The sequence below is a fragment of the Bubalus kerabau genome, chromosome 5 (genome assembly GCF_029407905.1).
Source record: "Bubalus kerabau isolate K-KA32 ecotype Philippines breed swamp buffalo chromosome 5, PCC_UOA_SB_1v2, whole genome shotgun sequence".
Classification (NCBI taxonomy): domain Eukaryota; kingdom Metazoa; phylum Chordata; class Mammalia; order Artiodactyla; family Bovidae; genus Bubalus; species Bubalus kerabau.
In genome coordinates this window covers 63504529-63520717 of record NC_073628.1, presented here as the reverse complement: position 1 = coordinate 63520717, position 16189 = coordinate 63504529, and the positions used below count along the sequence as shown (strand labels likewise).

The 16189-nt window shown below is 35.7% G+C and overlaps 1 long non-coding RNA gene across 1 annotated transcript in view; it reads left to right on the top strand.

Annotated features, from left to right (window-relative positions):
- Nucleotides 1-4083: 4083 nt before the first annotated feature.
- The window catches only part of LOC129652813 (uncharacterized), a 32309-nt gene continuing 20203 nt past the window's right edge, over nucleotides 4084-16189 (top strand). Inside the window, exons 1-2 of the long non-coding RNA XR_008714754.1 lie at nucleotides 4084-4264; nucleotides 5305-5446. This is a non-coding gene — a long non-coding RNA (uncharacterized LOC129652813). The remainder of the gene's footprint in view (nucleotides 4265-5304; nucleotides 5447-16189) is intronic.

The following is a 16189-nucleotide window of genomic DNA, read 5'->3' as shown; positions in this document are numbered from 1 at the left end:
GCTTAAATAATAGAACAGAATCAACAATAACATATTAGAAAAAATAACATGGGGCTGAATAGATATTGAAATAAATCAATGCATATACAGAAATATTAACACTTACTCATCAATATTAATTTTAGATAAAGTAGAATTTGTGGGGAGAACACTACTTTATGAGACAAAGAAAGACTGCTTTATAGATAGGTTAAAATATCACCATAATAGCACCATAACAGATATCTGCAAAATAATTTTGGATTAAAGTGAAAATAAAATAAATTAGGTCTCAAAAAAATGTACTATTATATCATTTATTTAAAAAAAAAGAAAAAAAAAAAAGAAAGGACCTACTGTATAGCACATGGAACTATATTCAGTATCTTGCTATAACATAATGGAAAATAATCTGAAAAGAAACATCTATATTCAGGTATCTATGCACATATATCTAATCTCTTTATTGTATACCTGAAACTAACACAATACTATAAATTAACTATGTGTCAATGTTTTAAAATTTATTTAAGTGGAGGTTAATTACTTTACAATATTGTTGTGGTTTTTTACATACATTGATATGAATCAGTCACAGGTATATATGTGTCCCCCTGTCCCTAACTCCCCTCCTGCCTCCCTCCCCATCTCATCCCTCTGGATTGTCCCAGTGCACCAGCTTTGAGTGCCCTGTTTCATGCATCAGACTTGGACTGGTGATGTATTTTACATATGGTAATAACATATTTCAATGCTGTTCTCTCAAATCATCTGACCCTCACCTTCTCCCACAGTCCAAAAGTCTGTTCTTATATCTTTGTTTCTTTTGCTCTCTTGCATGTAGGGTCATCGTTACCGTCTTTCTAAATTATATATATATATATGTTAAAATACTCTATTGGTGTTTTTCTTTCTGACTTATTTCACTCTGTGTAATAGGCTCCAGTTTCAACCACCTCATCAGAACTGCCTAAAATGTGTTCTTTTTAATAGCTGAGTAATATTCCATTGTGTATATGTATTACAGCTTTCTTATCCATTCGTCTGCTGATGGACATCTAGGTTGCTTCCATGTTCTGGCTATTATAAACAGTGCTGTGATGAACATTGGGGTACATGTGTCTCTTTCAGTTCTGGTTTCCTCAGTGTGTATGTCCAGCAGTGGGATTGCTAGGTCGTTTGCCTATTCTATTTCCAGTTTTTTAAGGAATCCCCACACTGTTCTCCATAGTGGTTGTGCTAGTTTGCATTCCCACCAACAATGTAAGAGGGTTCCCTTTTCTCCACACCCTCTCCAACAAACACTTATTGTTTGTAGACTTTTTGACAGTAGCCATTCTGACCGGTGTGAGATAGTACCTCGTTGTGGTTTTGATTTGCATTTTTCTGACAATGAGTGATGTTGAGCATCTTTTCATGTATTTGTTAGCCATCTGTATGTCTTCTTTGGAGAAATGTCTGTTTAGTTCTTTGGCTCATTTTTTGATTGGATTATTTATTTTTCTGGTATGGAGCTAAATAAGCTGGTTATATATTTTTGGGATTAATTATTTGCCAGTTGCTTCATTTGCTATTATTTTCTCCTATTCTGAACCCTGTCTTTTCACCTTGCTTATAGTTTCCTTCACTGTGCAAAAGCTTTTAATTTTAATTAGGTCCCAATTTTTAATTTTTGCTTTTATTTTCATTACTCTGGGAAGAGAGTCATAGAAGATCTTGCTGTGATTTATGTCAGCATGTGTTCTGCCTATGTTTTCCTCTAGGAGTTTTATAGTTTCTTATCTTACATTTAGATCATTAATCCATTTTGAGTTTATTTTTGTGTATGGTGTTACAAAAGGTGATTCACCAGTTTTCCCAGCACCACTTGCTAAAGGGATTGTCTTTTTTCCATTCTATATTTTTGCTTCCTTTGCCAATGTTAAGGTGTCCATAGGTGTATGGATTTATCTCTGGGCTTTCTATTTTGTTCCATTGATCTATATTTCTGTCTTTTTGCCAGTACTATACTGTCTTGATGACTGTAGCTTTGTAGTACAGTCTGAAGTCAGGCAGGTTGATTCCTCCATTTCTTCTTTCTTAAGATTGCTTTGGCTATTCAAGGTTTTTTGTATTGCCATACAAATTTTGAAGTGATTTGTTCTAGTTCTGTGAAAAATACCATTGGTTGCTTAACAGGGATTGCATTGAACCTATAGATTGCTTTGGGTAGTATACTCATTTTCACTATACTGATTCTTCTGTTCTATTAACATGTTATATTTCTCCATTAATTTGTACCATCTTTGATTTCTTTCATCAGTGTTTTATAGTTTTCTATATATAGGTCTTCTCTTTCTTTAGGTAAATTAATTCCTATTTTTTCTTTCTTTTGTTGTTTTTTTCTCTTTCTTTGTATTTTTTCTTTTTGTTGCAGTGGTGAATGGGACTGTTTCCTTAATTTCTCTTTCTGTCTTCTCATTGTTTATGTATAGGAATGCAAGGAATTTGTTATCTTGTTATAACATATAATTAAAAAATCAGAAAATAAATATCTGTATTCAGATATCTATGCATATATATCTACTCACTTTATTGTATACCTGAAACTAACACAATATTGTAATTAACTATATGTCAATTTTTTTAATAATGGTTTAAAAAGAAAAAAATGAGTAATTTGTCAACTAACACATTCTTTTGAGAAATAGAAGTAAAACTAAAACTGCTAATTAGTTAATAATTAAACAACAATCTTAAATGTAAGATATGATTCATTTTAGTGGTTTAAGTTATTTTCCTCTTTTTTTCCTCTTTCCTCTTTGTCTTTCTTTTCACAGAAACCAGTACTTACAATAAACACTACCTAGACTTACAACTGAAATAAAAGTATCAAAACATCTGAGTTTAAAATGTTCAAGCCAGAAGGTTAGTAAGTTACTACCATTTTGGCCCCTCTTTCTTCTCTACTAGTGTTATTTTGAGGGCCAGAGAACAACTCTGAGGGGGGAAAAAAAAAGACTTTGAATTTGTGATTTAGTTAAGATCTTTATCTATTTGCATAAGAAAACTGAGGCAAAGGACTAAAACTCCCTTAGCCGTAGATAATAGAACTTTAGAAGAACTGCAATCAGGTTATTAAAAGATTGATTGCAATCATTTTCTTAAAACTTTCTGCAGTGAAAGTCTGAAGAGAAAATGATGTACTAGTAGTAATAACAGTGTGTTGAACAATAGAATGTAGATTTGTGCTTTTTAATACATTGAATATGCTTTTAGCCTTCATCCTGAAGTCAAATCAATTTAAATTTTGTAATGGGTAGAGTATAATTATTAAAAATTTCCTTCTTATCCCCTGCCTTTTAGTATGAATACACATAATGGTTTAAAATTATATTTATCCAATCTATATTCATATGACCCCTAGAATTTTATTGCAAATAAGGCAGCAATAAAACAACTGATTTAAATTATCATCATGCTTCATGTGAAAAAAATTAATCTGAAGAAGTACTGCAGAAACGCTATTGAATATGTACTCCGTCTAATGTAAGTTAACTAATTACACTGTTTGAACCTGTTTACAGAGAGTTGTTTTGATAATTTAAAAATCTATAGTAAAAACATTTCTCAAAATAGCACTAACAAATCTTATTAAATCATCAATTAAACAAGTGTTATTTTGCTTTTTTAAAGATACATTTTATATTGAGTATATATTATAATTCACTTTTTGTTAAATGATTAATTATAAATGTATTATGAAGTAGTGTATATAAGCAGGACCCTCTGGGTGCTTCTGGAGACAGACCCTGCCCCATATTCTCTGCTTTAGTTTCTCTCTCAAGTACCCAGATTATGGCATGTGATACATACTTTCAGAGTTGTGTTACAGTGGTTAAGACTATCACCAGATGGAAGAAATTAACTACTTGATCATAAGCCCCCAGACCTAGTGGCACCTCCTAAGTACTGATACAGTTAACACCTATGCAACAACCTTATCTCCTCACCATCAACCAATCAGAGAACTGTGCATGAGCTGATCATGTGCTCTGGGACATCCCTCCCCTACGTGGCCTTTATAAATGCTTTGCTGAGCTGCTTAGAAAAGTTTGTTTTTTCTGGTGCTAGCTGCCTTGTACTTCTTGCTTGGTGCCACAAAATAGACCTGCACTCTCCTTCACTGCAACCCAGTGTCATTAGAGTGGCTTTGCTGTGCATAGGTTTGGTCTGGTAACAGTTTGCCATTATTCTAAAAGCACTGTTTAGGACTTTTTTTTTTTTTTTTCAAACAAGGTGTAAGGTGAGTCAGGCCCTTAGTAATGTATTCAAGGGAAGTGTCTAATCTTCTCTAGGAAAATAAAGACCTGTTTGAAAATGACTTTAATGCAAGGGAGAGTGTGAGAAATGTCTTACAGAGAGTGGGAATGAAACCCACACAGACTCGAGGGTGGAAAGTTTATAGCAGACTTTGGGATCATGGAGAGTATCATGAAGAAAGCTTTCTTTTCTTTCTTTTTTATATTTATATTTTTATTTTTTATTTTTCAGAAGCTAAGAGGTGAATGCAGAACCAGGAGACTTTCATTATAGTTGTGTCTGGTTATCTAAGGTCAAGATAGAGGCTAAAATTAATTTCATTAGCCCAATGTAACCAAACCAAGTCTGGCTGCTTGTCACTCAAAGGCCAGTAAAGAGGCCAGGTTGGTGGCAAAGAAAAGTTTCTTTATTCTGAATGCTGCCAACCAGTGTGGGAAGGAGAATGCCCATCCAAAGGCTGACTCCTCCACCCTCTGCCCTGGACAGTCAGTGGGCAAGAGTGTTTACAGATAGAGGGAGAGAGCTATGTGCAGAAAGAGCACAGGCAACTCTGATAGTCATCTTGAAACTAGTAATCTGACCAGCATCATCTTCATTGTTTTAGGTACAGTTAATTCTCAGTCCCAGAGCTGGTTTGTTTCCATTTCTCCAAGGCCAATTCCTGTAAATGTGGCAGCTTATGCCATGGCTACAGTCTGGTCATTGTGTAGTTAACTCATTCCACCTGGTGGGGGTTTTAGTATCTAGAAGATAGTTACACGATATGGCTCAGAATATTATCTGTAGCCCTTGAGAAGAAACTAAATGTCCTTTGCTTAATGACTAAGCTATTATTATTTGATTATTATTATTATTTGACTAGTTTCCTTTGTTTCTGCATGTTCTCATTTCTCTGATTAAACTTAGTCTTTGGCTTAAGTTTTTCCACAGACAGAAGACAGATGGAGGGCATGGGGGGCAAGGACCATAGGGTGCTGCTCCATTTCATTAATATCTGTTTTTCTCTCCTTGTTTATGGAAAAGTGAACCACAGAGGACTGGAAAGAATTGAAGAGACAGCTGAGTCTAATCACTTCTTTATGTGGTTGAATAACGTCAGTTTCAAAATGTTCAACCAACTTTCCCAAGGTTGTGTAACTGATTAATGTCTGAACTGATCTAGAAGGTAAGATTGAATGAGCATCATGTCTTCAGTATTTGTAGAATTTATACATGAACTTAGCACCATCAGTTTTTTGCACATTCTCTGCCTGAAATCCTCTTTGCCTTAAATCTTTCTGTATTAGCTTTGATACTCTTACCCAGGGATGGCTTCCTAACCTTGCCCTGCTCAAAGTCTTCTAGGTATATGAGTACATCTAGGCACATCAATTTACTCACCATTCTGAACCTGTTTGATTGCTATCTTTCTCCTAAGCTCCTTGATGAATAATTCTTTTATTTGTAGTCACCTCAAAACTCAGAAGAATATTGAATACATAATAAGGAGTCAATTAATGTATTCATAATTGCAAAATTATATGCTTATTTATATTGTTCTTTCATTATCTCTAGTGTATATGCTTTATTTCATAAACCATATTATTTGCAATCTAAAATGGGCTACAGTCTCATATAGAACCCACCAGTGCTGTATACACTCAAAAAAAGACCTATATATTAACTAATATAATATTTTTATTTGTAAAGGTAAATATAAGAATAAACCTTATGAATCATGTTTAATTTTACTATATCCTTTAAATTTATATATACTGTATTTATAGGATGACAGTATAATATTTTAAGAAATTTTTATTGGGATATAGTCGATTTACAATGTTATTTTCTGCAGTACAGCGAAGTTAATCAGTCATACCTATATATATATATATATATATATACATACACACTCTTTTATAGATTCATTTTTACATGTAGATTTTAATTGGTAAAGAATCTGCCTGTAGTGCAGGAGACCTGGGTTTGATCCCTGGTTCGGGAAGATTCCCTGGAGAAGGAAATGGCAACCCAGTCCAGTATCCTTGCTTGGAAAATCTCATGGACAGAGGAGCCTGGTAGGCTGCAGTCCATGGAGTCACAAAGAGTCGGGCACTACTGAATGACTAACACTTCACACTTCCATGTAGATTATTACAGAGTATTGAGTAAATGTCCCTGTACTATACAGTAGGGCATATTTATTATCTATCTCTCTTATATTTAGTAGTGTGTATATGTCAATTCCAGTCTCTCAATTTATCCCTCTCTCCACTTCCCCTCTAGTAACCATGTTGGTTTTCTACATCTGTGGCTCTATTTCTGTTTTGTAAATATGTTCATTTGTACCACTGATGGTATAATATCTTGTATGTGATCTAAAGAGGGCAAAAATAGCTCCATGTCCTGAAAATTAGATGAGTCTCAGGGTATGGGAAAATAATATGTTTAGGGTCAAGACCATCTGTTGGAAAGTAAGACACCAGACAGTAGAACTTGCTAGTAGTTATTTTGTTTATCTGTAGGTATTACAGTAGAGGTGAAGGCTGGCCAGCAGGTAAAACCTCAAGCAACCAGTTGTTTTTTAGTTGCTATGTTGTGTCTGACTCTTGCAACCCCTTGGACTGTAGCCCACCAGGCTCCTCTGTTTATGGGATTTCCCAAGCAAGAATACTGGAGTGGGTTGCCTTTTACCTCTCCAGGAGATCTTCCTGACCCAGGGATTGAATCAGCATCTGTTGAAGTAGCATGTGGATTCTTCACCACTAAGCCATCAGGGAAGCCCATGCAACCAACAGGAGTACCTTCAGTTCAGTCAGTTCAGTTCAGTCCCTCAGTTGTGTCCAATTCTTTGCAACCCAATGGACTGCAGCACACCAAGCCTTCCTGTCCATTGCCAACTCCTGGAGCTTATTCAAACTCATATCTGTAGAGTTGGTGATGCCATCCAACTATCTCATCCTCTGCTGTCCCCTTCTACTCCCACCTTAAATTTTTCTTTTTTTTTTATTATTATTTTTTTTACTTTACAATATTGTATTGGTTTCACCATACATCAACATGCATCCGCCATGGGTGTACACGTGTTCCCCATCCTGAACCCCCCTCCCACCTCCCTCCCCATACCATCCCTCTGGGTCATCCCAGTGCACTGGCCCTGGGTCTTTTCAAATGAATCAGTTCTTCACATCAGGTGGCCAAAGTATTGGAATTTCAGCTTCAGCATCAGGCCTTCCAGTGAATATTCAGGACTGATTTCCTTTAGAATGGACTGGTTGGATCCCCTTGCAGTCCAAGGGACTCTCTAGAGTCTTCTCCAACACCACAAGTCAAAAGCATCAATTCTTCAGTGCTCAGGTTTCTCTATGGTCCGACTCTCACATCCATACATGACTACTGGAAAAATCATAGCTCTGACTAGACAGACCTTTGTCACATTTTGTTGGTAAGAATGGAGCCATACAACTAAAGAAGCAGCAGCAAGAAGAGCACTAAGAACCCAGAAAACTCTAGTACAAATTAGGTTTTTCAGACACAGACCCAATGACTAGATGCACTTAGGGGAAGGTCATTTTCACCAAATGAAGTTATGCATTCAGAACAGAATTATGGGCAAGGATATTTGGCTTCTGGGACTTCTGAGTATAAGGTCAAATCAGAGAATCCTCATTTCCTTGACATCCTTACCTTTGGACAATTATTCTCAGAGATTTGGGAAAAACAAGGTCCAAACATTTAGATAGGTGCTTCCCTGATGGCTAAGATGGTAAAGAGTCTGCCTGCAAAGCAGGAGACCCGGGTTTGATCCCTGGGTCAGGAAGATCTCCTGCAGAAGTAAATGGCAACCCACTCCAGTATTTTTGCCTGGAAAATCCCATGGATGGAGAAGCCTGGAAGGCTAGAGTCCACGGGGTCACATAGAGTCAGACAAGACTGAGCAACTTCACTAAGTGATCAGAAATGAGAGGAACATGGAGATAAGCAGAGAGAAAGGAATTTTCCTTTTCCCTTATTGTAACAACAGTTTGAGGAGTTTAATTTCTCATATTTTTATTTGTATATAAATGTCCCTAATAAATGTCTATTAATGGCAAATCAGAAGATTGGTTGGCATGGGTGAAAATGCCTGCAGTAATACTTTCTGAAAGAATAATGGTTTATATTCCATTTGACTTTAACCAGCATGGACTAAAATTATATTTTAATTTTACACTAGTTTTATCATAATAGCTGCATCCATCTAAAGGAATCATCTATTGGTAAAACAATATGAAGTAGAAAGGTGGGCTTGGGCACAAAGGGATTTTTGTTTTTTCTAAATATGTCCATAGTAATGATGAATAAGTCTCCTTAGGGATAGGTTTTTGGTCTCTTTGAAGTAATTTTGTTTTTTATGACTTATTTTTCCCTTTCATCTTAAAAGGGAGCTATTGTACTATCACTGCTGAAAATTCTACTAGATTTTGCAAACAATGCCTTTGAACTTTAGCTGATCATTCTTATATTGTGGTGGTGGTGGTTTAGTTGCTAAGTCGTGTCACTCTTGTGACCCTATGGACTGTAGCCCATCAGGCTTCTCTGTCCCTGGGGATTCTCCAGGCAAGGATACTGGAGTGGGTTGCCATTTCCTTCTCCAAGAATTCTAATTCTTATATTGCTGCTGCTAAGTCGCTTCAGTCATGTCTGACTCTGTGCGACCCCATAGACGGCGGCCCACCAGGCTCCCCCGTCCCTGGGATTCTCCAGGCAAGAACACTGGAGTGGTTTGCCATTTCCTTCTCCAATGCATGATAGGGAAAAGTGAAATTGAAGTCGCTCTGTCGTGTCCGACTCTTCGCGACCCCATGGTCTGCAGCCTACCAGGCTCCTCCGTCCATGGGATTTTCCAGGCAAGAGTACTGGAGTGGGGTGCCATTGCCTTTTAGCACGTACTAAATCAGTTGTATGATTTGCTCACTTGTATCCTTCCAGGCTTTGCCCAAATGTAACCTTTGTTGTGAGACCTTCCTTGGGCCACTCAACTTAAAATTATAGCCCTCCCTTAGTGACTTTGTTCCCACTTGATGTTCCTCTTAAAATCCTCACCATTATAATAAAAGCATTTTTTCTGATACATCTTACTTCTAGATAGATTTCCACTACAAAACTGGAAGCTTCATTCAGTCTATTTTTGCTTTTTTTGTCATTCTTAGTTAAATCCCTGGAATCTAGAATAGTGCCTGACATAGAAAGTTCTCATTATATGTTCATTGAATGAATGAGTAGATGATGAAGGGATAAATCACTGACACAGAGAGTGAATAAGAGAAATGAAATTCACGTACTAGCACCATCTCTTGATGAAAATCAAAGCTAAACTAAAAGCATGTTTCTTGATTGCAAGCAATTGTTTTAATCCTGGAAGGGAACAGCTAAGGTTTATACACTTAAAGAAAATGAAACAATTCTCACACTGCTGCTGCTGCTAAGTCACTTCAGTCGTGTCCAACTCTGTGCGACCCCATAGACGGCAGCCCACCAGGCTCCCCTGTCCCTGGGATTCTACAGGCAAGAACACTGGAGTGGGTTGCCATTTCCTTTTCCAATGCAGGAAAGTGAAAAGTGAAAGTGAAGTCGCTCAGTCGTGTCCGACTCTTCACGACCCCATGGACTGCAGCCCACCAGGCTCCTCCGCCCATGGGATTTTCCAGGCAAGAGTACTGGAGTGGGTTGCCATTGCCTTCTCCATTCTTGCACTAGGAACGTTTTTTTCTTCCATGCAACAGAAGAAAAACATTTAAAATAACTGAATGAAGAGATCAAACTTATAAAAGAAATAGAAAGGAACAAAAATGATATACTATTTCACCCATAAGATTATCAGAATACAGGAAGCTGAAAAATGTCAGGCTTTGTCAAGGAGGGGAGAAATGAGAACCTGTGTACCTATGCTGCTTTAGCTGCAGTCAGGTTGAAACCCAAGAAGCACACTCAGGAATTCAGCAGTTTCACTTCCTGTTCAAGTTTCCAGGAGTATACACAAGGTGACATTATGTATGATGCCAAGTGAGAGAGGGAGAGCAAGAGAGAGATGAAAGAAAGGAAAACAATTCCATGTATAAAGCAGCAGCTCATTGAACTTAGCAAGTTTATAAAAAGCATAATAGTCAAATGAAAAATGAGATACATGAGAAATATAGTCAGTTCATAAAAAAATAAAGTCCTGGTTCGTAGTGTTTTGCCATTACCACGTTGTAAATAAGCTGTGGCTGATTTCAGGCTACTGATGTGAAAATGAATCAATGAGCTTTTTCAAGCCAACACTAGCCAGCTCCAGCATCCATCAACTAAAGATACAGCTCAAAAGTACATTGTGAGTAGAAAGGGAACATTTCCTCAACTGTATTTTGGAAACAGTCATAAAAGCTCAGTTCATCTTCCAATGTAGGGAGTGCAGATTTGACCCCTTTTTGAGAAGCCAGGATCCCACATGTCTCCTGGCCAAGAAACCAAAACATAAAACAGAAACGATATTGTAACAAATTCAAAAAGAGTTTAAAAATGTCCTAAAAAAAAATCTTAAAAAATCTCAGTCACATAATGTTATATATTCTATCTAGATATATGTATATTAAAAATGAGTTTATACCCCAGATTTATTTTAGTTTTTTTTTTTTTGAGAAGAATATTAAAGATCATTTGAGGATGAAGTGAAGTAAAAATAATTAAAAATTGGTCAAAGTTTACTTCAAATGTTTCTATAATATTCTACCGTATGAACTTAAATAGTTACTTGAAGGAAACAAGTATTATTAAGCTTTTCAATTCTGGATGATAGGAATATGGTTATTTCTATTTGGTATCCTCTTTTCTTTTCTTTTTTTTTTTTTACTTTACAATATTGTACTGGTTTTGCATACATCAACATGAATCCGCCACGGGTGTACACGTGTTCCCCATCCTGAACCCCCCTCCCACCTCCCTCCCTGTAGCATCCCTCTGGGTCATCCCAGTACACCAGCCCCACACATCCTGTATCCTGCATCAAACCTGGACTGGCGATTCGTTTCTTATATTTAAAATTTTTTGTCTAAATAAGATTTAAGAGAAAATAAATACTCTAAAAGAAATCAGAAGCACAGATATAAACATCATAGTGGCACAGGCTTAAATGAAATCACTACGATGGTGGAAAGTGGTATAAAGATTTCAGATGAATTCCTGACAACCATATTGTTGTATGTCTGCTTCAGAGAATCAAAGCTACAAATGAGGAAAGATTTAAGGATTATTTAGTGAATAAATAGTCCTTTAAATATGTGGAAGCTTAGTCTAGTTTTATTGAGTTACTACCAACAAATACTGGAGAATGGGAAGATACTTTAAAATCAGAATGATTTAAATATTTCTCTTATATATAATGCAATATACAAAAGAAAAACCCACTCAAACTAGTGAATATAATTGCAGATTTTGCACTTGGAAAAAATGTGGTGGAATTTCAGAAATTTAGTCTGGGAGTGATATACTTGATTTTGAATGAGGGTGACCATATAATTTACCCATAAAACTGGGATAATTTCCGAATGAAATATGGCACTATTAGTAATTGTACCTAAGCAAGAGGTGTGAACCTGTAAATGAGGATTTATACCCAAATTGTATATAACCGATAATTTTTATTGAAATATATGGATTGCAAATGAGAAAGTGTATGCTTTGAAGTCACAATGAAGTTCTCAACAGCTTAGACATGATGAGCAATTGGATCAGGAGAATCTACAAGAGAACTGAAAAGAGAAGACAAATTAAAAAGCAATTTGGAAAACACTGCTATGATTTTCTCTCCAAATGAACTTACAGGACAAACATATTCCAAAAAGCCGTTGGTTAGCACTAATGTATCCAAAAGTTATCATGAAGTATATTGTGAAAGTTATCATGAAGGAAATACTCAGAAAGACAAAACTATCATGAATTTATACCTTGAACATACTTAGAAATATGAATATATATTATTTGGCAAAAGTAATAATTTAACCATCTCCTATGTCATTTAGATAATTTACCCATTTTCAAAAAACTTTACAAAATATGTTTGCATTAGTTTTAACCAAATGCTTTTTGGAATATTTTTGTCCTGTGGATTCATTGAGAGAGACGATCACAGCAGTGTTTTCTAAAAGGAGACAGATGCTGCTTTCTTTGATATCTCAGATTTTCTGAAGGGAAGAAAATCACTGCCCATGACTGAGTTAAAAAAAATCTGCAGTTATCCTTTTGTCAAGGTGTTTATTGATGAATCAGCCCTGCTAAATTGTCAAACCATGCAAATTCTTTGTTCCTGTGATTGTTTGCTCCAGAGCCAGAATGAGAAAATCAGCAGGCTAGGCAGTGATTTTTCTTTCCTTTGTCATTCTATGAGACAAGGCGTATTTCCTCTATTCTTCAAAGATATACTTTCTGCAACCACTCTGGAGAATTTTGGGAGCATGGAAAACTATTCAAACTATGTCCCACTCTTTAGGGATATTACTATATTCACATGATAAATAATCCTAATTAATTTTTAGTGATATTCAGATATCAAATTTAGTGATGCATTCCTGTGTGTTTAGGTGAATCATCTTTATGAAGTCATTCTTAAATCACACAAAATTAAAGTCAAAATAAACCTTGCAATTGTAGTCATGGCATATATATATATGTGTGTGTATATATATATATATATAATCCATGCACATATGAAATTATATATATATGACTTCTGCAGTGTGCACTAACTTTGTCATTAAAACGTTTCAAAGATAGAGAAAATGATGCATATTTGTTTATTATCTTAAGAGATATACAAAGTGCTTACTAATGAGAGAGGGAAAATCCTCATAAAAGTGAAGAGCTTTATTTTAGTGGTGAGAAAATACAATGACAATGCAATTAAAAATATTTATTTTTGAGGACAGAAGATACAGGATACTTTTAAATGTGATAGACATCATCATATCAAGTCTATTTCCAAAACCTAAATCTATGACAAATATTTTCAAGCCAGCACAATGGTCTGATACCATGTAAGGCTTAGAATTGCATTTTGTAACTTATTTAAGCAATTGCAGCTTTTATTACAAGAAAAAGATTTCTAGCTTAGTGTAAATCTTCCTCTTTAAAGATGAGCTGTCACTTGCTAATAATCAGAAATACTTCAGGCTCATACAGAAATGCTGCTTGTGTAATTAAAAAAAAAAAGTGAAATAATTTCCTGTTCATTTTCCTTCTTGATTTTTAACTTTGGGGCATTTAACTGCCTTTGTACTTCTGTAATATAACAAATAATTTAAATGTTGTTTGAACATACTATAAGGTTGTCATGTCTCTGTGTCATATACAAAATTAAAATTAACATCAAACACAGAAAAGGAAGTATCTACTATTCTCACTGTAATATGGAAATTTAACTCAATATCTCCATACTCTTAGCTACTGACAAAAATGGCAGGCAGACAAAATGAGATTAGCATATTAAGTCTTTCCCACTAATTATCAGTATTTTTAAAAAAAGAGATATAAAGAAGTTTGAAACTATTCACTTATGTTGAGTATTATCTCATTCATTTAATCAAAATAAAAGTATATAATTGACAGGATACAATTTTGAGAAAGCTTTGGTCTATCTTGAGTACTTTAATATTTTATTTCAAAATTAGTCCTCTCTGAGTATGTTTTTCAAACACAAGTTCTTTGTAGAGATGTTATTTTTCTTATTCCTGTTTTATTTTGCTAATTTTTCAAATGGATTTGACCTTGCTTACAGTTTCTTTTGTTGTGCAGAAGCTTTTAATTTTAATTAGACCCCATTTGTTTATTTTTGCTTTTATTTCCAATATTCTGGGAGGTGGGTCATAGAGGATCCTGCTGTGATGTATGTCGAGGGTATGTAGAGTGTTTTGCCTATGTTCTCTATGTTTTATTTTGCTAATTTTTCAAATGGATTTGACCTTGCTTATAGTTTCTTTTGTTGTGCAGAAACTTTTAATTAGATCCCATTTGTTTATTTTTGCTTTTATTTCCAATATTCTGGGAGGTGGGTCATAGAGGATCCTGCTGTGATGTATGTTGAGTGTATGTAGAGTGTTTTGCCTATGTTCTACTCTAGGAGTTTTATAGTTTCTGGTCTTACATTTAGATCTTTAATCCATTTTGAGTTTATTTTTGTGTATGGTGTTAGAAAGTGTTCTAGTTTCATTCTTTTATCAGTGGTTGATCAGTTTTCCCAGCACCACTTGTTAAAGAGATTGTCTTTAATCCATTGTATATTCTTGCCTCCTTTGTCAAAGATAAGGTGTCCATAGGTGCGTGGGTTTATCTCTGGGCTTTCTATTTTGTTCCATTGATCTATATTTCTGTCTTTGTGCCAGTACCATACTGTCTTGATGACTGTGGCTTTGTAGTAGAGCCTGAAGTCAGGTAGGTTGATTGCTCCAGTTCCATTCTTCTTTCTCAAGACTGCTTTGGCTATTCGAGGTTTTTTGTATTTCCATATGAAGCAACTGACAAATAACTAATCTCAAAAATATACAAGCAACTCCTACAGCTCAATTCCAGAAAAATAAATGACCAATCAAAAAATGGGCCAAAGAACTAAATAGACATTTCTCCAAAGAAGACATACATATGGCTAACAAACACATGAAAAAGATGCTCAACATCACTCATTATCAGAGAAATGCAAATCAAAACCACTATGAGGTACCATTTCATGCCAGTCAGAATGGCTGCGATCCAAAAGTCTACAAGTAATAAATGCTGGAGAGGGTGTGGAGAAAAGGGAACCCTCTTACACTGTTGGTGGGAATGCAAACTAGTACAGCCACTATGGAGAACAGTGTGGAGATTCCTTAAAAAACTGGAAATAGAACTGCCATATGACCTAGCAATCCAACTACTGGGCATACACACCAAGGAAACCAGAATTGAAAGAGACACATGTACCCCAATGTTCATCGCAGCACTGTTTATAATAGCCAGGACATGGAAGCAACCTAGATCTCCATCAGCAGATGAATGGATAAGAAAGCTATGGTACATATACACAATGGAATATTACTCAGCCATTAAAAAGAATACATTTGAATCAGTTCTATTGAGCTGGATGAAACTGGAGCCTATTATACAGAGTGAAGTAAGCCAGAAAGAAAAACACCAATGCAGTATACTTACACATATATATGGAACTTAGAAGGATGGTAATGACAACCCTGTATGAGAGACAGAAAAAGAGATACAGATATATAGAACAGTCTTTAGGACTCTGTGAAGGGGGGGATGATTTGGGAGAATGGCATTAAAACATGTATAATATCATATAAGAAACAAATTGCCAGTCCAGGTTTGATGCAGGATACAGGAAGCTTGGGGCTGGTGCACTGGGATGACCCAGAGGGATGGTAAGGGGAGGAAGGTGGGAGGGGGGTTCAGGATGGGGAACACGTGTACACCCGTGGCAGATGCATGTTGATGTATGGCAAAACCAATACAATATTGTAAAGTAAAAAAAAAAAAAAAGGATTTGACCTTGATGCTCTTAGGTTTCTCATTTTTATATGAATTTAGTCAGTCATTCTTAGGTAAATTTCTTTCTGAGATGTGAAAGCATCTCTTTATCACTTTTATCTGGACTATTTTTAAAAATCCCTCTATGGGACACAATTTTATTTCCACTCACAGGAGCTTTAATTTTTTTCTCTGAGGCCCACTTGCAGATGGGAGGTCTGAGCCCTGGAAGTTCATGATAGCTAGACTATTCCAGCTCATGAGTTCTCACTGCAAGTGCACTAAACTCTGCTATCAGACCAGGCGAAGTGCCTTCTGATTTCAGACTATTTTCCTTGAGACCATAGTGCCTTCCTGTGATTATCTTTAGGCTATTTTATTGTTTGCCTATTCTACCAGT